This window comes from Stegostoma tigrinum, chromosome 5 (genome assembly GCF_030684315.1).
Source record: "Stegostoma tigrinum isolate sSteTig4 chromosome 5, sSteTig4.hap1, whole genome shotgun sequence".
NCBI classification, from domain to species: domain Eukaryota; kingdom Metazoa; phylum Chordata; class Chondrichthyes; order Orectolobiformes; family Stegostomatidae; genus Stegostoma; species Stegostoma tigrinum.
Genome location: NC_081358.1, coordinates 116,192,509 through 116,219,536, shown reverse-complemented (window position 1 = coordinate 116,219,536; position 27,028 = coordinate 116,192,509). Strand labels below are relative to the sequence as shown.

Genomic DNA, 27,028 nt, shown 5'->3' with positions numbered 1-27,028 from the left:
GACTAACAAAATTTCTCACTGTATCATTCCATACTGAGCTCTCTAACAACCTGTCCAGCCTTACGATGCTCCTCATGGCTGATGCTAGGTAGATTCTACCATTTGCTGTGCCTGAAAGAACTCCACAATGCCAGGATAACCGGAAGTAGACCAGCGTCACTGTGTAAGTGCCACCTTAAAAAGGCTGTTTCATATCCGGTCAAGTATTATCAGTCAGGAGTTTCCTGAATAGTAGTGACATGTACCCCAGATGTGCCAGAGAGGGGGAAAATGATGCCATACTCTATGGACAGCTACCTGGAGGCCCTGTTGGATGATATAGTATAGAGGAGGAATGCTCACTTCACACCCTGCCAGCAGTGATTGCCACCTGGATCAGTGTGGCGTCCATGGTCTGAAGGAATGCCCAGCTGTGAATGAAGAAGGCAGTGACCTTCTCTGTTCTGGAATATGGAAATGCTTCCATATTCCCTTTTCTACACGGTTACTTTATCTCTGCTACGACACCAGCTTCCCACAAAGACTCAATGCTGTATCGCTGTCACTATTACATGCAACGTTTTTCCTCACTTGCTGTCACCCACCCCCCAACTGTCCTTCCGACTAATCTTACATGGTGTCTGCACTATTTACTCACTCAGGATACGTCACCTTTCCCACAACAGCACCAGCACTAACAGCTGTACCATCTACTTGCATTTCACTCAATTCCTCTAGTTCTCCAATTCCAGAAAAATACCAGCCCACCATAGATCACAAAGAGCAAAAATGTGTGGTGGGCTGCTCAATATTGTTTCCTATGATGAGAGAATTCTGACCCTCATGAAAGACTAAGCATGCCTAAGCTTCTGAACTGCTACCAAAGGATGCCCTTGACTTACTTTTCTGGGACCCCCTGACTGAAGGCTGTCTTCCTTGACTTGGCTGAGGCCTGCTGATGAGCATGACAAGCTTAGAAGCTTCGGTGTCTGTGGCAACACAGAAGTACTGTGAGCCTGATAACTCTGGCTGGGGAGAGAGCCAAATTACACTGAAGTAAGGCAAGTATGCGGAGTATATCCAGACAGATTCAAGGTGAGTGAGTGTTAAGTGATAGAGTGAACAGCTTGATCCTGGTCCAATCTGTGAGCTGGATGCTTATACCTATGTGCAAAATTGTCTTGCAGCAGCATTTAAATGTTAGTTGCTGGTGCAACACAAAGTACATCTTTAAGGTGCAGAAGTGGATTACAGAGGTACTGTGAAGGTTCTGAGAACCTGGCAGCCCAAAAGCAGAAGGCAGCAAGACTGAATCACCAGGTACCTCCTCTGATCTACATGTAGGGAATTCTCAGTATTTAATTTCCTTCTGGTAGGTAGGAAACTGCATATACTAAGGTGAGATGTACAGTTAATGAGGCCGGTAGCGAGCAGTAATTCCTGATATTAGGCGATACACCGTTGCCTAGCAAGTATCTCATCTTGATATCCATAAGTTTGTTGGAAAATACAGCTAGTTGCTTGAGAAAGGCCTTGCTGGACTTTTCAGGTGATTCTTCCAGATTTCCTGTTATTGTCCAAATCCTTAGCAGCCTTACAATTTTCGCACTTCATTGCTAATTTTGAAAAACCTCCAAAACTAATAAAAGCTGAAAGAGCTGTGGATGCTGGAAATCAGAAACAAAAACAGAAATGCTCAGCTTTTCTCTGATTTCCCTCCACAGATGCTGCAGGTTTGGCCATTGGCAGCAATTAAGATATATTGCTGTATTAAAATTTCAGTTACACCTGATTAGGTAATTCCTAGATTTGTCAGTTCTGTTTCCTGTGGTTAAGTACTACAAGTTCAAATGTTTCATGTGATTTCAAAATTCGTTAATTCAATTCCACATTGTCAATATTGTTGCATTAGATTTGAGATTGTCATAAAATACTATGTCAGTCACATTGCTAATCAGAACAGGCAATTAATTTTAAGGCTATACTCCTCATTTGTGCAATGTAATGGGTTAATGACACTATGAGTGTAAATCACCAGTGAGGCAATGACACAGTGCTGTCAGTTGATGCAGACTAGGTAGTACCAGCATTATATTTCAAAGGCTCATTGTCTCATTAGGATTTGAGCTATATCATTACAGTATTATTTTATACAGTAGAGTTTGGAGGATGACAACAGAAGCGATTCTAAATCTCAACTATGGACCGACTTGTACTCCTCCACATAGTATAGTGTTGCTATACTATGAATATAGCAAGACAAATCTGCTTGATTCAAATCTCAGGTCATTTTGATATCAAATGTGCAGGCTATATTATTAAGAGCTTATTGCACAAATGAATATAATGCAAAGGAAAAGGAACTAAGCTATGAGATAATAGGAACAGCAGATGCTGGAGAATCTGAGATAACAAGGTGTCGAGCTGGATGAACTCAGCAGGGCAAGCAGCATCAGAGGAGCAGGAAGGCTGACGTTTTGGGCCTAGAACCTTCATCAGAAAAGGAAGAAAGGTCTAGGTCTGAAATGTCAGCCTTCATGCCCCTCTGATGCTGCTTGGCCTGTTGTGTTCATCCAGTTCTACACCTTGTTATCTCAGGACCTAAGCTAAAATTGATTCACCAAGATATACCATGGAAAGTCAGTAGTACATTGTTAAATGTACTGGCACGCTAGTACAGTGGTTAGCACTGCTGCCTCACAGTGCCAGGGACCCAGGTTTGATTCCAGCCTTGGGTGACTGTCTGATTGGAGTTTGCGCATTCTCCCCGTGCCTGCGTGGGTTTTCTCCGGGTGCTCCGGTTTCCTTCCACAGTCCAAAGATGTGCAGTTTAGATGGATTAGCCATGATAAATTGCCCATCGTGTTCAGGGAGGTGTAGATTAGGTGGATTATAGGGGGATGGGTCTGGATGGAATGCCCTGAGTTTCGGTATGGACTTGTTGGGCCGAAGGACCTGTTTCCACACTATAGGGATTCTGTGAATATTGTACTGCTTTTAGGGACATAAGCCATTCAGTTCGTCCAGCCTGTTCCACCATTTGATGCAATCACTGGTGATCGAACAGTTTAATGCGAGTTTACTCACACTGAAAATAGATATGATTCAACTTACATAAAATTGCAGTAATCAACTAACAGTTGTGCATTTTATTTCATTAAAATTTAATGGATAACTGGAGTAAAATGATTGTCACCTTCACTTAGCATCTCTCTAAAAATAAAACTTTTAACATTAGTTTTTGTCTGCGTGTTTTGATATTGATGCTGGAGTGGTTAATATTTGATCAAAATAGCATGTATATACCTACTTTTGTGACTCCATCAGCCTTTCATGTTCATCAAGCTTGCATAATTTATGTGTGGTAAAAAGTGGCTAACGGAATATTAAATGGAATAAGCTTCAATGCACAAGTGGAAAAACAATTCAGTAAATTTATTGTTGCATCAACAACAATTTGTAGTCTTTGAAAGTTGAGTGCCTGACAAGTCTGATCTGTGTGATCAGGGCTAACCATCTACCTTAATGTCACTTTCTCTAGCTATCTCCATCCCTTGATGTCATTATTCTTCAGCAATTTATTGATTAATGATGGTTGGTTGCACACTATTTGAGTATTTCTGAAAAAAAGACATTTGGGCAAAGCTTTTTGTCATGCACTCATTACAACAATGCATAAGATCTAGCAAGGTAAAGGAAAAAACCCCTTCATACTGTTTGAGAGGAGAGCGGTAACTCTGGTAAATGTATTGCTATAGACAGTGCACCAGTTGGGTGGTGACAGAGAGTTAACAGCGAAGCTTCATTTAAATTTTAAACCAGGCAGGTTGAATCTGAATGGTCAAGGCAATGCTCTGAGAAATGGATCAGAGAAAGCTGCAATCTATTTTGTTGAGTTGAAACAGGTGCAGTGTAAATTTCTGTCTGCAAAGACAGTAAAATAGGCTGTTATATAAGGTAAGAGCCCATGCTGTTGGGGCAAGGTACTGGCACGAATAGAGGATTGACTGACTGGCAGAAGACAGAGAATAGGAATGAATGGGTCTGTTGCAAGATGGCAGCTGGTGACTAGTGACGCTCATAGAACCCCTACTGTGTGGAAACAGGCCCTTTGGCCCAACAAGTCCACACTGACCCTCTGAAAAGCATCCCACCCAAATTCATCCCCCGCCCCTTTTCCCTGTAATCCACCTAATTTACACATCCCTATACACTATGGCCAAATTAGCATGACCAGTCCATGTAATCTGCATATTTTTGGACTGTGGAAGGAAACTGGAGCACCAAGCAGAAACCCATGCAGATACAATGAGAATATATAAACTCCACAGACTCCGCCTGAGGCAGGGATCAAATCCAGGTCTCTGGCGCTGTGAGACAGCAGTGCTAACCACTGTGCTACCTATTCTGCAGTGTTCAGTGTTAGGACCTCAACTAATCACGTTATACATTAATAATCTGGATGAAGGAATTGAGGGCATTGTTGCTAAGTGGATAGAATGGACATGGAGAAAATGTTTCTAATTGTAGGAGAGACTAGGTCCAGAGGGCACAGCCTCAGAGTGAAGGGATGATGCTTTAGAAATGAATGAGGAAGAATTTCTTCAGTTAGAGGGTGGTGAGTCTGTGGAGCCCATTGCCACAGAAGGAGGCCAAGTCATTGAGTATATTTAAGACAGAGATGTTCTTGGCTAGTAAAGTTACAGGGAAAAGGCAGGAGAATGGGGTTGAGAAATATATCAAAGCTTAATATCAGTAGATCAAATCAAAGTAAATGTAAAATGAGTAATACAGAAGTATTGTGATCAGAGATGATGGGAACTGCAGATGCTGGAGAATTCAAGATAACAAAGTGTGAAGCTGGATGAACACAGCAGGCCAAGCAGCATCTCAAGAGCACAAAAGCTGACGTTTCGGGCCTAGACCCTTCATCAGAGAGGGGGATGGGGAGAGGGTTCTGAAATAAATAGGGAGAGAGGGGGAGGCGGACCAAAGATGGAGAGAAAAGAAGGTAGGTAGAGAGGAGAGTATAGGTGGGGAGGTAGGGAGGGGATAGGTCAGTCCGGGGAGGACAGACAGGTCAAGGAGGCGGGATGAGGTTAGTACGTGGAAAATGGAGGTGCAGCTTGAGGTGGGAGGAGGGGATAGGTGAGAGGAAGAACAGGTTAGGGAGCTGGGCTGGTTTTGGGATGCAGTGGGGGGAGGGGAGATTTTGAAGCTTGTGAAATCCACATTGATACCATTGGGTTGCAGGGTTCCCAATCGGAATATGAGTTGCTGTTCCTGCAACCTTCGGATGGCATCATTATGGCACTGCAGGAGGCCTAGGATGGATATATCATCTAAGGAATGGGAGGGGGAGTTAAAATGGCTCGTCACTGGGAGGTGCAGTTGTTTATTGCGAACCTAGTGTAGGTGTTCTGCAAAGCGGTCCCCAAGCCTCTGCTTGGTTTCCCCAATGTAGAGGAAGCCACAACGGGTACAGTGGATACAGTATACCACATTGGCGGATGTGCAGGTGAACATCTGCTTGACGTGAAAAGTCATCTTGGGGCCTGGGATGGGGGTGAGGGAGGAGGTGTGGGGGCAAGTGGAGCACTTCCTGCGGTTGCAGGGGAAAGTGCAGTTGCAACGACACTTACGTAGTTTGATATCATCCAGGACAAAACAACCCACTTGACTGGCTGATTGGCTTGATTGATACACAAATATTCATGCCTCCAAGCTGCACCTCTATTTCCCACCTACTAACCTCATCCCGCCTCCTTGACCTGTCCGTCCTCCCCGGACTGACCTATCCCCTCCCCACCTCCCCAACTATACTCTCCTCTCCACCTATCTTCTCCTCTATCCATCTCCGGTCCGCCTCCCCCTCTCTCCCTATTTATTTCAGAACCCTTTACCCATTCCCCTCTCTGATGAAGGATCTAGGCCTGAAGCATCAGCTTTTGTGCTCCTGAGATGCTGCTTGGCCTGCTGTGTTCATCCAGCTTCACACTTTGTTATCCTGACTTTCTTCAGGTTTTGTTTTTAACTATTGAGAGTGATACACACCACGTGCCTTTCCAGGAGTCCAAAGACTCAGTATGTTGTTCATGCCCACAAACTGTTCTGCTACTCAGAAACCAATTAGTGAGTTTCATTTGACTGATAACATCTAGCATTCACTACTGGTCACAGTGTCACAGAAGAAACAGCAGCCTGTTGTTTCAGAGATAAGAGGAACCGCAGATGCTGGAGAATCCTGCTCCTAAGATGCTGCTTGGCCTGCTGTGTTCATCCAACTCCACACCTTGTTATCTAGCAGTCTGTTGTTGGCTGAATTGCATTTTGTAAACAGGCCCCAGTGCCTACAAAAACTGCCCCCTGTCTGTTTACAAAATATCAGTGTAAACACCACTCACAAGGTTCAGTGACTTTTTAAAAGTGAGGTAATTCTTTCCATAACCCTTGGTTTTTATGTAACCCTTTTTTCATTTTAGCCCACAATCAAAAAGAAAACTAAAAGTAAATGATTCTTGCAACCCCTGCATCCAATCTGTCTAATCCTGCCATAATTCTTCATTTTTTTTTGAGATCCCATCTCATTCTTCCAAATTCTGGTAAATACACGTCTAGTTGGCCCAAATTCAGGTGACAACCCTGTCATCCCAGGAATCAACCTACTGAATATTTTCTACACTCCCTGTTTCGCAAGTATATCTTTTCTGAAGTAAGGATACCTAAATTGCATACAGTACTCTAGGTGTTGGCTCACCAAGGCCCTGTACAGCTGCATTAAATTTTCCTTTCTCTTGTACAGAAACCATTTTGTACAGAAGGCCAGGATACCACATTAATTCATTTACAAGATGTGGGTATTGCTAGCTAAGCTAGCATTCAGTGCCCATTTCTAAGTGGCCAGAGGACAGTTGAGAGTCAGCCACATTGCTGTGAAGGATTCACATTTAGGCCAGACTATATGAGAAAGACAGATTTCACATTATTGAACTAGATGCGTTTATTTATGACAATCAACGATTGTTTCATGATCATCAGTAGATTTTTAATTCCAGAATTTTTTGTATTGAATTGAAATTTCACCATTTTGTGGCAAGATTTGAATACAAGTCCCCAGAACACCATAGAAGCACAGAGTTATACTGCACGGAAACAGATCCGTCGGCCCCAACAATCCACGCCGAACACATTCCCAAACTAAATTAGTCCCACCTGCCGGCTCCTGGGCCATATCCCTCCAAACTTTTCTTATTCATGTACCTATCTCAATGTCCTTTAAATGTTGTAACTGTGTCCACAGTCATCACTTCATAAAACAGAGAACATAGAAAAGTACAGCACAGTACAGGCCCTTCGGCCCACGATGTTGTGCTGTGGATTAATCCTAATCCAATAATTAAATAACCTAACCTACATTCCCCTCAATTCACTGCTGTCCATGTGCATGTCCAGCAGTCGCATAAATGTGACTAATGACTCTGCTTCCACGACTACCACTGACAAAGTATTCCATGCGCTCACAACTCTCTGGGTGAAGAACCTCCCTCTGACGTCTCCACTATACCTTCCTCCTAACACCTTAAAACTATGACCCCTTGTGGCAGTCAATCCTGCCCTGGGTAAAGGTCTCTGGCTATTGACTCTATCCATGCCTCTCATTACCTTGTACACCTCGATCAGATCACCTTTTTTCCTCCTTCTCTCCAGTGAGAAAAGCCTGAGCTCAGTCAACTTCTCCTCGTAAGACAAGCCCTCCAGTCCAGGCAGCATCCTGGTAAACCTCCTTTGCACCCTCTCCAAAGCCTCCACATCTTTCCTATAATAGGGCGACCAGAACTGGACACAATATTCCAAGTGTGATCTCACCAGGGTTTTGTAGAGCTGCAGCATAACCTCGCGGCTCTCAAACTCGATCCCCCTGTTAATGAAAGCCAAAACACCATATGCTTTCTTAACAACCTTATCCACTTGGGTGGCAACTTTGAGGGAGCTATGCACTTGAACACCAAGATCCCGCTGTTCCTCCACACTGCCGAGAATCCTGCCTTTAATCCTATATTCAGCATTTAAGTTCGACCTTCCAAAATGCATCACTTTGCATTTATCCAGGTTGAACTCCATCTGCCATTCCTCAGCCCAGCTCTGCATACTGTCAATGTCTCGCTGAAGCCTGCAATAGCCCTCGATACTATCAACAACACCTCTAACCTTTGTGTCATCAGCAAAAATACTAACCCACCCCTCAACCTCCTCATCCAAGTCATTTATAAAAACTACAAAGAGCAGAGGCCTAAGAACAGAGCCCTGCGGGACACCACTCAGCACTGACCTCCAGGCAGAATATTTACCATCTACAACCGCTCTCTGCCTCCTGTCAGCCAACCAATTCTGAATCCAGACAGCCAAATCACCCTGTATCCCATACCTCCTGACTTTTTGAATGAGCCTGCTGTGGGGAACCTTATCAAATGCTTTGCTGAAGTCCATGTACACCACATCAACTGTTCGACCCTCGTCAACCTTCCTCAGGAAGTTCATTCCACACGTGATGCACTCTGTGTGTAAAAGAATTTGTCCCTCATGCCTTTTTTGAATTTCTCCTTTCTCAACTTCAGCTGAATTTCTGGCTTAATAGACTAGCAATAATATGACTAGTCCGTTGCCTTCTCATAATATGTCTTCCTAACTGTTTGCTGTACCTACATGCTTATTTTCAGTAGCTGGTGTTGCTTTCTATGTCAGTGTTTTCTAGATTGTTAGGTGGATGAGGGTGTTAGTGGAGGGGGACTGGTTGGGCCTATGGGAGACGAAGAAGTAGAGGTCTTTTAGGCCATCTGCGTCAGAAATGCAAGTGTACAGGAATTGAATGTACAGATGAAGATGAGGTGTTGGGGGCCCTCATCTGCTTAATCAAACTCGCCCTTAACCTTAACAACTTCTCCTCCAACTCCTCCCACTTCCACAGACAAAGAGGGTGGCCATGGGAACCTTCGTCAGATACGTGGAACAGTCCGTCTTCCACTATCCCGCACTTGTTCCTCCACTACATCGATGACTGTATTGGCACTGCCTCATGCTTCAGCGAGGAGCTTGAACAGTTCATCAACTTTACCAACACCTTTCACCCGAACCTCAAATTCACCTGGACCATTTCTGATACCTCTCTCTCCTTCCTGCACTTCTCTGACTCCATCTCTGATGACTGCCTTGAAACCAATATCTATTTTAAGCCCACCGACTCCTACAGCTACCTAGCATCCACCTTCCTGCAAGATTGTGATCCCCTACTCCCAATTCCTCTGCCACCGCCGAATCTGCTCCCAAGATGGGGCATTCCACTCCCGAACATCCCAGATGTCCTCTTATTTCAAGGACGGTAAATTCCCCCTTCAGTGGTCAAAAATGCTCTTGACCACATCTCTAGCGTTTCCTGCACCACTGCCCTTAGATCCCTTCTCCACAACAAAAACAAAGACAAAATCCCCCTTGTCCTCATGTTCTTTATGATGAACCTTCTCCAGCATTTTCCTTACCATTGATGTTAGGAGAACCAGCCTGTAATTCCCAGTTTAATTGCTGCCTCCTTTCCTTAAAGATTTGATATATTTAACACCTTTCAATCTGCCAAGAGTGTTCCAGAATACATAGACTTTGAAAAATGGTGACTATTATTTCCGTGGCCACTTCCTTTATTACTGTGGCATGTAAAATTGATTTGTAGACTTGTAAGCATTAATTAATATTAATATAAAGACAGTGCTTGAAACATTAACTGGATTGAACTTTGTTAAGTCCTTTGGATGAAATGAGATACATAAAGTGTTGAAAATTGGTGATTTTCCTTCAAGATTCCACAGGTTCTGAGAAGATTCCTTTAGATTGAAAAAAAAGATGTAACCTCACTGCAGATAAGAAAGCAGCCATGTAATCGCACTATTTAAGAAATGGAGAATGGAGAACAACAGACCTGTTTTTTGATGTCATTATGAAGGAAAATGCCACAATGCGATACATACAACTTTTTTTCCTAAACATTCACCACTCTCTGAATGAAAGCATTCCTCCTTTTCGGTTTTAAATAGCTTATCATTCTTCTATGGTAAGAAAAATTTTCCTGCCATAATAAGTCAAAATTGTACACAAAACTCCTGCTCTGATTTTGCCTTGTCTCCATACAAATGCAGCAAGACATCTTATATACTCAAATATTTTTGTGATGATGGCCAAAATACCATTTGTGTTCCTTTATTTTTGCTATATCTGCATGTTTGCCATACACGTTTCTGCCTGAGGGTGCCTATAAACACCAAATGCACCTACCATGCTTCATGCATGACATGCAAGCACAGGAGCCCTAGTTTAAATTTTATTACTTTTCCATGATGTGAGCTACCTGCCAACTTACAATTTCCTCTTGACTGTTCCTATCTATGTAACTATTTTCATTTATGATGCTGCCTAGTATTCCAAACTCAGGCACCTTGTTCTGCTATGCTGCTTTTGTTTGCTGGTAGCCTGCCACCACCATCCCCCACCACCTTACAAATTTAGTTTAAATTCTCCTCGTACACCTTTGGAAAGTTCAAAGATTATAAGTTCCAAGTCAGGATGGTGAATGGCTTGGAGAGAAATTTACAGATAATAGTGTTCTACGCATTTTCTGCCCTTGCTTTTTTTAGATGGCACTGGTGCTAGATTTTGAAGGTTCTGCCAAAGGAGCCTTGATGAATTTCTGTAGTGCATATGTAGATGGTACACACTGCTGATACTGCAGCGATAGTGGAAGGAGTGAATGTGCCAAAAAGTATGCTGCTTTATCCTGAAATGGTGTCAAGCTTCTTGAGTGTTATTGAAACTGCACTTATCCAGACCAGTGGGAAGTATTCCATTACGTTCCTGATTTGTGCTTTGTGGATGGCTTTGGGGAGGCTGGAGGTGAATTACTCCATGAAGGATCCCTTGTCCGGTTCAGTTTCTGAGAACAATGTTGAGTCCCAGAATGTTGATAGTGGGGAGATTCAGCAATGGTAATGCCATTAAATGTCAAGGAGTGATTATTAGGCTCTCTTTTGTTGGAGATGGTCATTGCCTGGTACTTGCCACTGTTGATCCAAGCCTGGAAATTATCCGTGCATTTGGACATGGACTACTGTAGTCTCTGAGATGTTACAAATCATGCTGAACATTGAGCAGCCATCGGTGAACTTCCAACTTCTGATGGAGGGAAGACCATTGATTAAGTAGTTCAAGATGGTTGGACAAAGGACTCTACTATGAGGATCTCCTGCTTTGATGCAATGGATAGCACTGTTGTTGACACTTTCAATTACTTTTCTGATGTTCGAGAGGATGTTGATGGAGTGGTAAATGGCCAAGTTGGACTTATCCTGATTTTTGTGTGCAGGACTTACCTGTGCATTTTTTAGATTGACACCAGTGGTCTAGCTATATTGGAATAGTTTGGCTAGACGTGCAGCAAGTTCTGGAGCACTGGTCTTTATTACTCTTGTCAGAATTTTGGCAGGGCCATAAGTCCAGTTGGCTGAAGTTTGGCATCTGTCTTGTGGGGCAACCTCAGAGTAGCCAAGATGAATCATTCACTGTGTACTTCTCATAGAATCTCTACAGCGTGGAAATAGGCCCTATGGCCCAACAAGTCCTCACTGACCCTCAGAGTGTCCTGCCCTGACTCATCCCTTTATAACACACCTAATCTACACATTCCTGAACACTGTGGCCAATCTAGCATGGCCAAGCCACATAACCTACACATTTTTAGACTGTGGGAGGAATCCAGACCACCCAGAGGTAACCCGCGTAGACATGGGGAGAATGTGCAAACTCCACATAGACTGTTGCCCGAGCGTGGAATTGAACCTGGGTCCCTGGCACTATGAGGCAGTAGTGCTAACCACTGAGCCACCATCGACCTCTTGTTTATGGGTCCAGCATGCCCCTGCTGCACCAGTCTGCTTGGTATCGATGTGGGGGTTCCCAAATTGATTTCAAATCCACTGGGGTTTCTTGCTGAGAATCAATGCAAATACTGCAGCTTTATCTCTTGCACTGATTTGCTGATCACCCTGTCGTTTGACATTGGGGATTTTTTAATTAATAGGGACATAGAACCCCTACAGTGTGGAAGAAGACCATTCTTCCCATCATTTCCACACCAACCCTCCAAAGACTATCCTGCCCAGACTCACCCCCTACCCTATCCCTGTAGCCTAGCATTTCCAACAGCTAATTCATCTAGTTTGCACATTCATGCACTCTATAGGCAACTTAGCATGGCCAATCCACCACATATAGGGGAGGAAATTGGAGCACATTGAAGAAACCCCCACAGACACAGGGAGAATATGCAAACTCCACATTGACAGTCACCTAAGGCTGGAATCTCTGTTGCCAAGAGGCAGCAGTGCTAATCAATGAGTCACTGTGCTGTCCCAAAAAAATTTTAGAGCCTTCTGTGTAGGCTTGTTTGATTGCCTATCACCATTCGTGATTAGATATGACAGAACTCTAGAGTTTAGATCTGATCTGATGTCTGAGGAATCACTTAGCTCTGTTTATCACTTACTATTTATGTTGTCTGATGTACAAATATGAGGTTTCAGATTATGTTAGAATTAGCTTCTGCTGCTGATGCCCACATGTCCTGTGGATGTCCAGATTGATTTGCTAGATCTGTTTGAAATCAATGTCATTTATCACAGTGGTAAAAATCACACATCAGGATGGATGTCTCCTTAATGTGAACCCAGGATTTTGTCCTTGCGACATGGTCACTCCTACCAATGTTATCATGCATTTGTATCAGGCAGATTGGTGAGGATGAGGTCAAGTCATTTTTCTCCTTTGTTGGTTCCCTCATTTACCAGTCTAGCAGCAGCTATGTCCTTTTGGATTCAGTCAGGCTGACTTCTGAGGGCACCTGGTCCCAATCCTGTTCTGTTCTGAAAAAGTAATTCCTGCAGTAGGACTTTTTATCTCCACTGAGATTTAATTTTTCCCGATTTTTTAAAAATTCACTCGTGAGATGTGTTTTGCTGACTGGGCCAACATTTATTGGCCATGATAAGGTGGTGGTGAGCTACCTTATTGAACCACTGCAGTCCATGTGCTGTAGATAGATCCACAGTGCTGTTAAAGAAAGAATTCCAGGATTTTTACCCAATAATACTGAAGGAATGGCACTAAATTTTCAATTCAAGATGGCAGGTGACTTGGAGGCGATGTTGCATATGGTGGTTGTTGTGATTTAGTGATTGTAACGAGGTCAGCCAGCTAGACCTCATAGAATTGACTCCTCTGAGTGGGCAGGACAAACAACCCTAATCAGAGAGTCCTGGCTGACATAAAAAGGCTGAGTGTCAGGAATATTGACACTCTGGTGCCTAACTCTATAGACAAGGAATGGCCATATGTCAATGATGGGAGACTTTATCATGGGATACCAGCCTCTGCAGAGTTATTTTCTTGGCAACAACAGTAAAGCACAGATAATGAAATGTGAGGCTGGATGAACACAGCAGGCCCAGCAGCATCTCAGGAGCACAAAAGCTTTTGTGCTCCTGAGATTCTGCTGGGCCTGCTGTGTTCATCCAGCCTCACATTTCATTATCTTGGATTCTCCAGCATCTGCAGTTCCCATTATCACAATAAAGCACAATCCTGAAGGAACCCGCTTGCAGCAGTGGTCTGAGAATTGAGGTTTTTTGTATCACGCCTTTGTTTGGGAAGCTTGACTCATTTGACCCTACTATTGAGGACTGAGCCCAGTATGTTTAAATGTATCATTCTTTTTCTGGATAAACAAGTATGTGGTAGACAAAAAAAGAGTAATTCTCATGGTCACTGGAACTGAAACATTAACTGTGCTTTCTCGCCACAGATTCTGCCAGATCTGCTGAATTTTTCAGCAATTTCTGATTTTGTAAGTAATTGTCCACTCAGCCTTTGGGGCTGTAGCCTTTTTTGTCATTCAGAGCCTAACTTTCCCTGAGGTATTAAATGCTAACACCTTTCAAGAATTGACTATCATAGTTAAGGAATATTACAACCACAAGCCTGTTCTAATTCTGAGACACTATTGCTTTTACTTGGCAATTCAAGAAACAGGGAATCCATATTGTGGTTTTTGATTTGGTTAAGACAACTGGCAGAAGCCTCTGAGTTTGAATTAACCCTTAATGTGATGTTTATGGATCATCTGGTAATATTGTAACTATGAAAAACTGCTTGGTAACTGAAGTCAACTGGACTTCAAACTGGTGGTACAAGTGGCTTTGTAATTGGAAATTGAGGCAGTTTGAGCATTTGAGTTACAAGGTATTCTGATGGAAGTGGACACCCTCAGCTGCTCAACTGAGCTTGGAAAACACGACTTAAATGCAGTCAATTGCAAAGCTTCACTGAGGATATATCCTGATCAGAGGGACTTTAAGTTGGCTCACAGCAAAATCCCAAAATGAAGCCAAGTCTTGGTAAAATGGTTAAAATTTTCTTCAGGATCCTGGCCAGCTAACCATTGCACTTTAGTGTTGGTGTGGTGATTTTAAGCAAATGGTAAACAATTTTTCGCAGCTAGATAAATACCCAACCTCTCGGACAGAGGATTTATATACAAACCTGGCAGAAGGCCCGTCCTTCACAGAGATGGACATGACAGAAACACAGAAGATGGAGGAGGCCATTCAGCCCTTCAAGGCTACTCTGTGATTCATCACGATTATGGCTGATTGTTCAACTCAATAGCCTAATCCTGCTTTCTACCCATTACCATTGATTCCATTCACCCCTAGTGCTATATTGAGCTGCCTCTTGAATACATTCAGTGTTTTGGAATCAACTGCTTTTTGTGGTAATGAATTCCATAGGCTCATTACTCTTTGGGTGAAGAAATGTCTCCTCATCTCTGTCCTAAATGGTCTAACCTGAATCCTCAGACTGTGACTCCTGGTTCTGGACATACCCACCATCTAGTAATGTTAGAATTTTATACGTCTCTATGAGATCCTGCCACCCCACCCCCCTCCCCTATTTGTCTGAACTGCAGCAAAAACAATCCTAACCTAGTCAATCTCTCCTCATATGTCAGTCCCATAATCTCTGGAATCAGCCTGTTAAACCTTCACAGCACTCCTTCAAGGGCTAGAGCGAGAACATCCTTCTTCAGAAAAGGAGTTCAAAACTGCATGCAATATTCCAGGTGTGGCCTCACCAACGCCCTTTATAACTGCAGCAACATATCCCTGTTCCTGTCCTCAAAGCCTCTCGCAATGAAGGCCAACATACCATGTGCCTTCGTTACAGCCTGCTGCATCTGCATGCTTACCATCAGTGACTGGTGCATAAGGACACACATGTCCTACTGCACACTCCCTTCTCCCAATTTACAGTCATTCAGGTAGTAATTGGCCTTCGTGTTTTTGCTTTTATTGTGAATAATTTCATATTTATCCAAATTATATTTCATCTGCCATTGATTTGCCTACTCACCCAACCTGTCCAGATCATGATGAAGGATCTCTGCATCCTCGCCACAGTTCACCCTCCCACCCAACTTGGTATCATCTGCAGACTTGGAGATGTTGCATTTTGCTCCCTCATCCAAACCAGTAATATATATTGTGAGTAGCTGGGGTCCCAGCACTGATCCCTGTGGCACCCCACTAGTTAATGCCTACCACTTTGAAAAGGACCCACTAATTCCTACTCTTTGTTTCCTCTCCATCAGTTTCCTATCCATCTCAACACACTTCCCCCAGTCACATGCACTTTAATCTTGCACAATAATCTCTTAAACGGGACTTTGTCAAATGCTTTCTGAAAATCCAAACATACCACATTGACTGGCACCCCCTTGTCAACTCTATTAGTTAAATCTTCATAGAATTCCAACAGATTTGCCAAACATGATTTCCCCTTCATAAATCCATGCTGACTCTGATTCTCCCATACCTTTCTAAATGCTCTGCTATAAAATCCTTGGTAATGGATTTGAGAATTTTCCCCACCACCGATGTTAGGCTCACTGGTCTGTAGTTCCCCGTTTTCTCTCTACCTCCCGTTTTGAATTTTGGAATGATATTAGGTACCGTCCAATTTGCACGGACTGTTCCAGAGTCTATAGAATTCTGGAAGATGACCACCAAAGCATCCGCTATTTCTACACCCACTTCCTTAAGCACTCTGGGATGTAGATTATCCGGACCTGCAGATTTACCTGCCTTCAATCCCATCAATTTTTCCAGCACCTTTTCTCTACTAATATTGGATTCCTTAATTCTTCATTCTTTCTAAATCTTGCATTCTCCAACATGTGTGGTGCCTGATTTGTGTCCTGTTTTGTGAAGACAGAACCAAAGTATGTATTTTGTTGCTCAGCCATTTCTTTGCCCCCTATCATATATTCCCCCATATGTAGGGGACCTACATATGTTGTGACCAAGTTATTTCTATTCACGTACCTATAGAAACTGTTAGTGTCAGTCTTTATGTTCCCTGCAAGCTTATTTCGTACTTATTTTCACCTCCTTAATCAGTCCCTTGGCCCTTCTTTGCTGAGTTTTAAACAGCTTCCAATCCTCAGTTTTATTATTTTTCTTGGCTATGCTGTATGCACCTTTCTTGGATCAGATACTATCTCTAATTTTCTTTGTAAGCCATCGATTGGCCCACGACGCCTTTGCCACTGGAGGAAAAGAATGAATAGTCTACTGCGGCACTGCTGGTGCAAGAGGTAACTTCCGTGCATTACACGCTGCCTGTGTTGATGCCGAGTCGAAGGAACGTGACCTGGTGCTAAAATGCCCAGGAGACTTTCAAAGAAAACAGACTTGCCTAAGTCCATGGATTGGGGAGGGATGTTGTTGGACCTTGTAGAAAATGAGTTACCTCATTGGAGTTGTTAATCTGGTCTAATCTGAGAGCCCTGGCTGACATAAAAATGTTGAGTGTCAGTAGTATTGATGCTCTGGTGCCTGACTTTTAATTAAGGAATATTCATGTGTAAATAAAAGGTGAATCGGTGAGGGATACTGATTTATGTAGAGATATTTCTGCAGTGTTTTATTGCCGTTGTTCTTCTTGATGGAAATGGTCATAGGTTTGGAAGGTGCTGTTTAAGGAACTTCGGAGAACTTTTTCCGGTACGTATTGTAGATAGTTCACACAATGATCCTGCTTTTTTTTTACTGCTTCTCTTTATTCCCTTATGTGCTCTTGACTGTCTGCAACTGGATGATGGAAAATAGTTTTCTGACCTGAAATAAATGTCACAATATTTTGAGGTGTAACAAATATTAAGAGTATAGGGAGAACAACTGACCTTGGAACAATAGTTCTGAATGTTTTCTGCAATTAGTGTTTTCCCTGTTTCTAGGTTCATTGTAAACTAGTTGACAGAGGCTATTTGGCATAATTAGCCTCAATCTGTTCCAGTTGAGTTTTGCCATGGCAGGCTTAAAGAAACTTGATGAGATGGACATTTAAAAATGGCCTTTAAAAATCTACGATTTCCTATTGTTCCTGTTTCATGCAATCAAACCAGATCAGCAACCCTAGATCACATTCCACTATCCCCTTGACATGAATATGGACCCAAAGGTTTGAGACACAAATGACGATCTTTGAGCCAATCATTGAATTGCCCTTTACAGGAAGCAGTTAACATGCGTTAAAATATGTTCAGCGTTAGTTTCCTGTGAAGGATTTTGCTAAAAATCTTAAAATAGTGAAGTAGTTTAGGTAATTTATAGAAATCCTACGGATTTCGACATTTTTCTAGAAAAGCTCTCTGAATTATTTTTCTTAACTGCCTGGTTTTCACGTCATCCCCAACACATACAAAATATTTCTATGGTAAAGTATAGCCTATCTTTTGGTGGGATCTCTGTAAAGTGTTAACATTAATATTTACAAAAGCTTACCATGACCATTGTCATAGCTCAAATTCATGTCATGTTTGTGCTTGATTTTACTTCTACAATCAGGCAGGACATATATGTCATTGGTCACATGTCTCTGAATAAGCCCATTAAAAGCAATTGGAAGATAAGCATCCTTTACCCACTATGTGGTATTTTATTGAATTGATGATTATAGACAGCCTGAATTTTTATTATAACAAGGTGTAGAGCTGGCTGAACTCAGCAGGCCAGGCAGCATCAGAGGAGCAGGAAAGCTAACGTTTTGGGTCTGGACCCTTCTTCAGAAATGGGTGAGAGGACGGGACTCTGAAATAAATAAAGCGGGGGGATTCGATGATGGAAGATGGATAGAGGAGCAGATAGGTGGAGAGAAGACAGGTCAAGGGGGCAGACATGGAGCCGGTAAAGGTGAGTGTAGTTGGGGAGTTGGGGTGGAGGTTGGGTTGTTCAGTTGGGAGGGGGGGGGTAGGTGGGAGGGAAGAAGGGCAAGCCAAGGAGGCAGGGATGAGCTGAGCTAGTCGTGGAATGAGGTCGGGGGTGGGGGGATGTTGAAGCTTCTGAAGTCCACATTGAGACCATTGGGTTGCAGGGTTCCCAAGTGAAATATGAGGTGCTATTCCTCCAGCCGTTGGGTGGCACCACTGTGGCACTGGAGGAGGCCCAGGATGGACATGTCATCCAAGGAGTGGGAGGGGGAGTTGAAGTGGTTCGCGACTGGGAGGTGTAGTCATTTGTCACGAACCAAGCGTAGGTGCTCCACAAAGCAGTCTCCAAGCCTCCACTTGGTTTCCCAAGTGCGGAGGAGGCCACATTGGGAACAGTGGATACAATATACCACATCAGCAGATGTGCAGGTGAACATCTGTTTAATGTGGAAAGTTTTCTTGGGGCCTGGGATGGGGGTGAGGGGGACAGTGTAGGGGCAGGTGTAACACTATTTGCAGTTGCAGGGAAAAGTGCCGGGGTGGTGGGCTAGTAGGAGTTGTGGAGCAGATGAGGGAGTCACAGAGACAGTGGTCTCCCCCTGGAAGGCAGACAAGGTTGGGGAGTGGAAAATGTCCTTGGTAGAGGGGTCAGACTGCAGGTGGCGGAAGTGGCGGAGGCTGATGCATTGAATTCAAAGGTCGGTGGGGTGATACATGAGGACGAGGGGAACCCCGTCCCCATCGTTATGCCTGTCTCTTTGTAGTATATGTGGAACAGTCCCTCTTCTGCCACTTCACTGGCCCCAACCCCTACCTCTTCCTCCGTTATATGGGTGACTGTACCAGCGCTGCCTCGTGCTCCCACGAGGAGCTCGAAAGTTCATCCACTTTACTAACACCTTCCATTCCAACCTTCAGGTTCACCTGGACCATCTCTGATACCTCTCTCTCCTTCCTGGACCTCTCTCTGTTTCCATTTCTGGAAACTACCTGAAACTGATATCTATTTGAAGCCTACCGACTCCCACAGCTACCTAAAATACACCTCCTCTCACCTATCTTTCTGCAAGAGTGCTGTCCCCTATTCCCGATTCCTTCGCCTCCAGCACGTCTGCTCCCAAGTTGACCATTCCACTCAGATGTCCTTGTTTTTCAAAGATCGCAATTTCCCCTCCACAGTGGTTGAAAACACCCTCGACTGCATCTCTCACGTTTCCCGTGGCTCATCCCTCACACCCCGTCCCCTACTAGCCTCATCCCCGCCTCCTTGACCTGTCCGTCTTCCCTCCCACCTACCCACCCCTCCCTCCCAACTAACTAGCCCCCATCCCAACTCCCTACCTACACTCACCTTTACTGGCTCCATCCCTGCCTCCTTGACCTGTCCGTCTTCTCTCCCCACCTATCTGCTCGTCTATCCACCTTCCATCATTGCCTCCCTCTCTCCCTATTTATTTCAGAATCCCTTTCGCCTCCCCCATTTCTAATGAAGGGCCCAGACGCGAAATATCAGCTTTCCTGTTCCTCTGATGCTGCCTGGCCTGCTGTGTTCATCCAGCTCTACACCTTGCTATCTCGGACCAGCATCGGCAGTTCCTATTATCTCTGAATTTTTATTAATGTGTTTACGAGATTACAAGTAAATGTATATCTCAGCTAGTTTTGGCTGTGAAATTACATTCTGTGAAAAGTCCAGTTCCTTGACTTGAGTGCATTTTTCTGAGACACAGTATTGCAACTTTATGATTGAAAAGCAGGGAATAAGGTCAGTGCACAAGTTTAGTTGTGAAAGAATTGTGCTCCAGCCACATTTTTATAGGTTAAATCATGCAATTTAGCTAGTTTTTAATCAGAGGTTGGGTGGCTAAAACCAAATGCTAAAAAATAAAACTTATTAGAGTCAGTTTAACATCTGCACCTTCAGGAAATTTCATTATGGTTTTGTGGTGTATTGTGCCATTTGAGCCAAAAGATTAAAATGGTGTCGGGTTTAAATCTGTAAGTGTAAAGCAACTGACCTTAGAATCAAAATGTCCATTTGCCTTTATTGATCACTGTCCATAACTTTTTTAAAGTATGTGCATTATTATTGAAATTAAGCATATCAATAAGTTGCAAAACTCATCTCGCTGCCTGTATTTGAAGTTTTAAGCATTTGTTTGTGATGACTTCTCAAGCACTGATTATTTTAAACGGGACTTGTGTTGGTGCCTTCTTATCTTCCTTTATATTTTGGTGATTTAATACTAACCATAGGTGTTCAGCCATTAAGCTTTCGTACAAAAATACCTCAGAATTTTCACAAGTCTTTTGGACTAAACATGGTATGAGGAAAACACCAAAAACATGGGCTAAATCTTGCAGGATTTTTGGCTAAATTCAGATTGCATTTTTGGAAGATACGCCACCATGAAGATAACCTGATTTCTCACCTTTATCTTACTAAACTTACATGTTGATATTCAACCACAACTCTACAATGTCTCTCACGTGCAATTTCTGTCATACCATATGTCGTGCCCAGAACAATCATCACGCAGCGAATATCTTCACACAAAGACTGGAACCCCTTCAGCCCGCACCATCTTTGAAAACCCACTGTGTGGTCAGACAACATCAGGAAGACTCTTGCTGCACTTTTTTTATACATTCATGGGATTTGGGCATCCTGGCTAGGTCAGAATTTATTGTTCATCCCTAATTGCCCAAGGTGCAGTTAAGAGTCAACCACATTGCTGTGAGTCTGGAGTCACATCTAGGCCAGACCAGGTAAGGATGGCAGATTCCTTCCCTAAATACATTAGAGAACCAGGCAGGTTTTTCCTGACAATTGACAATGGTTTCCTGGTCACCTAAACACCAGGTCCTTCTTGTTGAATTCAGATTTCACCATCTGCCATTGCAGGATTTGAACCCAGATCCCTCGAATATTAGTTGAATTTCTGGGTTAATAGCCTAGCAATAATACCACAAGACCATTGCATGTCCTGCTACTTGTCTCTCAGTTATAGTCTTACGACATACAGGCCTGCTACACACCTCACGTTGTTCAGATTCCTGTAAGATTCTACCCCGTGGTTTTAAGTGGCAATGGCCTGGCAGCATCTGTGTAGAAAGAAAGAGTTAACATTTCGAATTCAATATGACTTCATCAGCCCAGTTCTGAATAAATAAATAAAATTGGAAGCTGGGATGATTGAAATAACGTTAAATAGGAGGCATATGAATTGAAGCTCACAGCAAACGATGTATGAATGATGGAATCTATTTTGTGGGAAAGGAAAGACATGGACATTTTTGGTGCTTTGCACAGAAGTGGAAGCCAAAGTGTAATCTTCCATATGGCCTGCTCCTTCTGAGGTAGCTGCTATTCTGGCTATTGCTTTCTTACCTTACTTGCCTTCTTCCAGGGCTTTCATGAGATTATTTCTTCATAAGGCAAGAGGATGCTATATTGTTATCTCTTTGTGCAACTAAATAAATGTAGAGTTGAAATGTGTTTAAGCATTTTTAATTTTGGCTCTACTTTGTAGATTGCTTGTATTGACATTCCTTATATGAACTCTGACATGACGTGACATGACAAATAAGCAGTCCATATTGTTGTTGCAAAACTTGTAAAAAGCCATATGTGGAGGTAAGGTGTGCAGACTGTACATAAGACTAAGATGTGCAATCTCTGGAGTTAGTCATGGAGATGTCAGAATGGTTTTATTGATGTAATTTATTACCTTTTTCATTGTTTAATTCTGTTGAAGTTGAGCTTAATATTTCATTTACTGTAACCAAGAATGTAGTAACTCAAGCATTGTTAAAAGGAGATGTAAAACAGTATTTAAGTTGTATATAATTAAGCAGTTATTAATGTGGTAATGTTGTGTAATTTCAGGTTATTATTGTTTAAAACAGAATGAATCATTAACTTATAGTAAATGAGACTATTCCAGCAAGTTAACAGGCTACATTGCATCTGTGTCTGCTTCTGTTAGGCATGAATATTGTGTGATTGGTGGTTTTGTAGTGTTTTTATTCCACACCCTGAACCACCATTCTAAAGTGCATTTTGATCATATATTTCTGTAGCTCAGTGATATTTTTCAATCATTTTCAGTTCAATAGCAACTGTTTCCAGATAAACTATTAGCTTATATTTTCAGGCACTTCTCTTTAAACAGTTGCTTGTTAGGAATATTTTGTTAAATCAATGCCCTTGACAGTTAGCTGTATTTATAGTTATTGATTTTGAGCTGTTCACTTCTTATTGACACAAATGTTTCTTTAACAAGACAGAAAAACTTTGAAACTGGGTCTGAAAGGGGTAGCAGGCTTGTCCTTTACTTGCAGGTAAAACTAATTTAAATACCTCTTGAATGTCCCAAGAGGAGACTTCCAAGGTCCTTCCTTTGCTAGGGTACCTACTGATGCTCCCATGTGTCCTTTTGAGGAAGGGGCACCTTGTCTGAGTCAAGGTGATCTGTCCTCCTATTGCCTTGCTGTTGGTGCTGAGGTCCAATGGGTAGGGCAATAGAATTCAGGACTCTGCACATTTCCAACAGAACCTGAGATTGCTGGGTGTAGCTGCCCATGTCAGGCAGCCATATGATTGCATACTTAATGTAGCTGGATATAGTGTAGTTGCCTCTGGTCTGCAAGGGTTTGGTCCTCCTGTATCTTCTTGTGTGTGCAAGACAAATGATTTATTATGTTCCAAATCTGATTTCATCAGTACCTTTCTCAAATAAGACTTGCTTAACGGGAAGGGCATGTCAATGATCCCACAACTGTACTAATACTGGCCTACTTCAACTATTCTGAATGTAATCATCATTCTTGTCAGTAATTATTAATTTGTTAAGCAAGTAGAATTTGCACATTCCCTGACCATATTTTTGTCCTTATTACTGAGCGAATTTAGATAATATTCAAAACAATCAATTTAACATACTATTGATGTGCAAACACTGTTCCACAGCATACAATTAAATGAATCCATGACTAAAACTTCCATTATCACACTGAAACTTCTTGTGGCCAGTAAAATTCCCTCATTCTGGACAGCTGTGATGGTTGTGGGGAAAACTAGTGGCAAATTCAATGCCCTACACCTGAATATCTTAACAATATAATTGATAATCCATTAACAAGTAGTGTCTGATGTTTCTGGTATATATTACAATGACCAAAGATGGTTGAAATTTTCAATGAGGTTATATCCACTTAATGAACACCTAGAAAGCTATGAGAAGTTCTTTGGAGCAGTCTTTCCCAGAGTGGCCTGGCGACTCAGATGGGATGGATCACACATTTTTCTGTAGCAAAACAGACAACATTTTCACCTTTGTTGAACAGTTTCGAGATGACATAAAATGCAGACTATGAAGTTGCAATATCTCATTGACTAACTTAAAGTCTCGGACTTCAATTTGTAAGAAAAGTAGTTAAAAATAAATGGGGACACAGCTGACAGGAAATCACAAGGAAATATATAGATCACATGCCCTGAGATTTTTTAAACCATATCCTGAAGAGGCTAATTGAGGGATAATTACTTTGATATAAAAATTCTCAAGTGAAAAGTATAGCTCACAAGGTGACTTACAAAAGTTTGTGGGGCTGAGACTTCATAATTCCAGATATTGCTGGACCAAAGCTTTTAAGCAAAGAGGAGGATTGAAACCTCCCTATTTATTTCAAATGAAAGCAAGGGAACTCTGTCAATAGACTGTCACTGTGCCAATCCCTCTGATTATACTTTCTTCTACTATCACTTTGTTCTGTTTTGCTCCCCAACACACTGGAATGACTCCCTGATTGCAGCAACATGGGCAATACCTCAACTACCCTTCACCCTTTAATTCAATCAACCAAAAAGAGTCTCTGCCTCCCTAACCTGTTCTTCCTCTCACCCATCCCTTCCTCCCATCTCAAGCCGCATCTCCATTTTCTACCTACTAACCTCATCCCACCTCTTTGACCTGTCCGTCTTCCCTGGACTGACCTATCCCCTCCCTTCCTCCCCACCTATACTCTCCTCTCCACCTATCTTCTTTTCTCTCTATCTTCGGTCTGCCTCCCCCTCTCTCCCTATTTATTCCAGAACCCTCTCCCCATCCCCCTCTCTGATGAAGGGTCTAGGCCCGAAACATCAGCTTTTGTGCTCCTGAGATGCTGCTTGGCCTGCTGTGTTCATCCAACTCCACACTTTGTTATCTTAGAGTCACAAACCTGTTGGATTATATCAATGGCTGAGCTTCTGCATTCTTGCCACCTGAGTCACATTTCCTTTCTTACTTGCAATCGCACTGTTCTGATCCTGAACTACGTTGTGTGTAAATTGGCCCCCAGTTTATAATCTCTGAGCAGATGCTACTTGACCCTGAAATACTTGAAAGAAGTGGAGGAGTTGCATTATTGATAAAGGACAATATCATAGCTCGACAGCAGAAGGACACAGGGATAGAGCTCAGGAATAGCAAGGGTCCAGTCAGACTGATGAGATTGTACAACAGGCCTCCTAACAGCCAGCCAGTGATAGAGATACAGATATGTGGACAGATTATGGAAAAATGAAAAAACAATATGGTTATTGTGGTGGGTGATTTTATCTTATAGATTGACAGGGGCTCACTTAGTGCCAGGGACTCGGGATGGAAGGAATTTGATAGGTGTGCCCAGGAAAGACTATTTTTAAAACAATGTGTAAATAGTCCAACTGGAGAAGGACCATACTAGACCTGGTGTTAGAGAATGAGGCTGGCCAGGCGATTGAAGTTTCAGTAGGGCAGAATTTTGGGAACGGTGACCATAATTCTGTAAGTTTTACCTTACTTATGAATAAAGAAAAGAGTAATCCTTGGGTGAAAGCACTAAGGCAGAAGGCTAACTACCACTTAGGGAGGAATTGGCGAATGTAGGTTGTGTGCAGCAGTTTGAGGGTTAGTCTACGTCTAGCATGTGGGATATTTTAAAGGCCAGTTCATTAGAGTTCAGGGCCTGCATGCTCCTATAATAATGATAGCGTTGGTAAAATTCAAGAACCTTGAGAAGTTGAGAGCTTATTGAACAAGGTAAAGGAGACATTCATAGAGACACCAAAGCATACAAAGATAGCAGAAAAGAACTCATATGGAAGTAGGAGTGTTAAAAGGAGGCATGAAACATCCTTGGTGAACAGGATTAAGGAAAATCCCAAGGCATTTTATGCATTTATAAGGAGCAGTTGGGAACTAAGGAGAGGGAAGTTTTACTCAAGGAAAAGGGAGGGAATCTATACATGTAGCTAGAGGAAGTAGATGAGGCCCTTAGTGAATACTTTGCATCAGTATTCACAATGGAAAAGGACACAACAGAGAATGGTGAATCTCGGGGGTTGGGGGGGTGGGTATATTGACATTCCAAGGCAGCTCAATATGAATTAGGAGGCAGTGGCATTAAGGTAGACAAGACCAGAATTCTATCCCAGAATGTTGAGGGAGGCAGCTGAGGAAATTGCTGGGGCCTTATATGAAATATTTCTATTTCCTTTAGTCACAGTGGCAGCCCTAGAAGACTGGAAAAGAGCTAACATTGTTCCTTCGTTTATGAAGGGCAACAAGGATAATCCAGGAAATTACAGGCCGGTAATTTATTGGAGGAGATTCTGAGGGATAGCTTTTACTCACATTTGGAAAAATATGAATTTCTTTGTAACAGGCAGCGTGGCTTTGTATGGGGAAGGTTTTGTTTCACAAACTTGATTGATTATTTTGAAGAAGTAATAAAGTTAAAGATGATTGAGGGCTGGACAGTATATGTTGTGTATATACGGACTTTAGCAAGGCCTTCGACAAGGTCCCTCATGGCATACTAATCTAAAAGGCGAAGTCAAATGGGATTTGTGGTGAGTTGGTAGGATGGATACAGAACTGGCATGGTCAGGGAAGACAGTGTAGTGGTGGAAGGGTGTTTGCCTGACTGGAGATGTGTGACCAGCGGTGTTCTACAGTTCTCAGTGCTGGGACTGCTGCTGTTTAGAATATATATAAATGATTTGGAGGGAAATGTAGGTAGCCTGATTAGTAAGTTGTGGACGACGCCACGATTTGGTGCAGACAGCTGCACAAGCTCACTCAGGAAATATCCTAATAAGAGTACTCCAGGTCGGCACACAGCAAAACCTCACAAATAAAACCAAGTCTCAGTCAAATAGTTCCAATTGTCTTCAGGATCCTGCCTGGTAAGACATTGCCATTATTGTTGACATGCAGATTTGGGACAACAACAGAGTCCTACTAGACTTAAATAGAGTAAGAAAAGTCATAGGCCAGCATTCAGAAGACTGTCCAGGAGAGTTCACACCTTAGATACACCATCTGCATCTGGTTTGGAACAGTTAAATTGCTTAGCAACAGCCAAATCAGAGCCGATCAAGATAAAAATCAGGTTAAATGGCCATTTGGTTTCAAATGGAGGTTGATACTAGCATGGCCATATCAGTGATCACAGGATCAGTTTTTAATAAAATTCTCACTGGACTCCAGGCCTTAAATTTGCACAAGACTTCAGCTTGCCTGATAACCTATACTGGAGAACTTTTGTGGATTAAGGGTACAATGGCTGTTCCAGTCTGTTATGAAAGGCACCTGGTTCGGTTATCAGTGATTGTAGTAAAAACCTTGGGCCCAAGTTTGATGGAATGAAACTGGTTGC

The 27,028-nt window shown here is 42.7% G+C and overlaps 1 protein-coding gene across 4 annotated transcripts in view; it reads left to right on the top strand.

Moving 5' to 3' along the window:
• Positions 1-27,028, top strand: part of LOC125451988 (piezo-type mechanosensitive ion channel component 2-like) — a 645,421-nt gene that overhangs the window by 113,924 nt on the left and 504,469 nt on the right. The gene's annotated exons all lie outside the window — the stretch shown is intronic.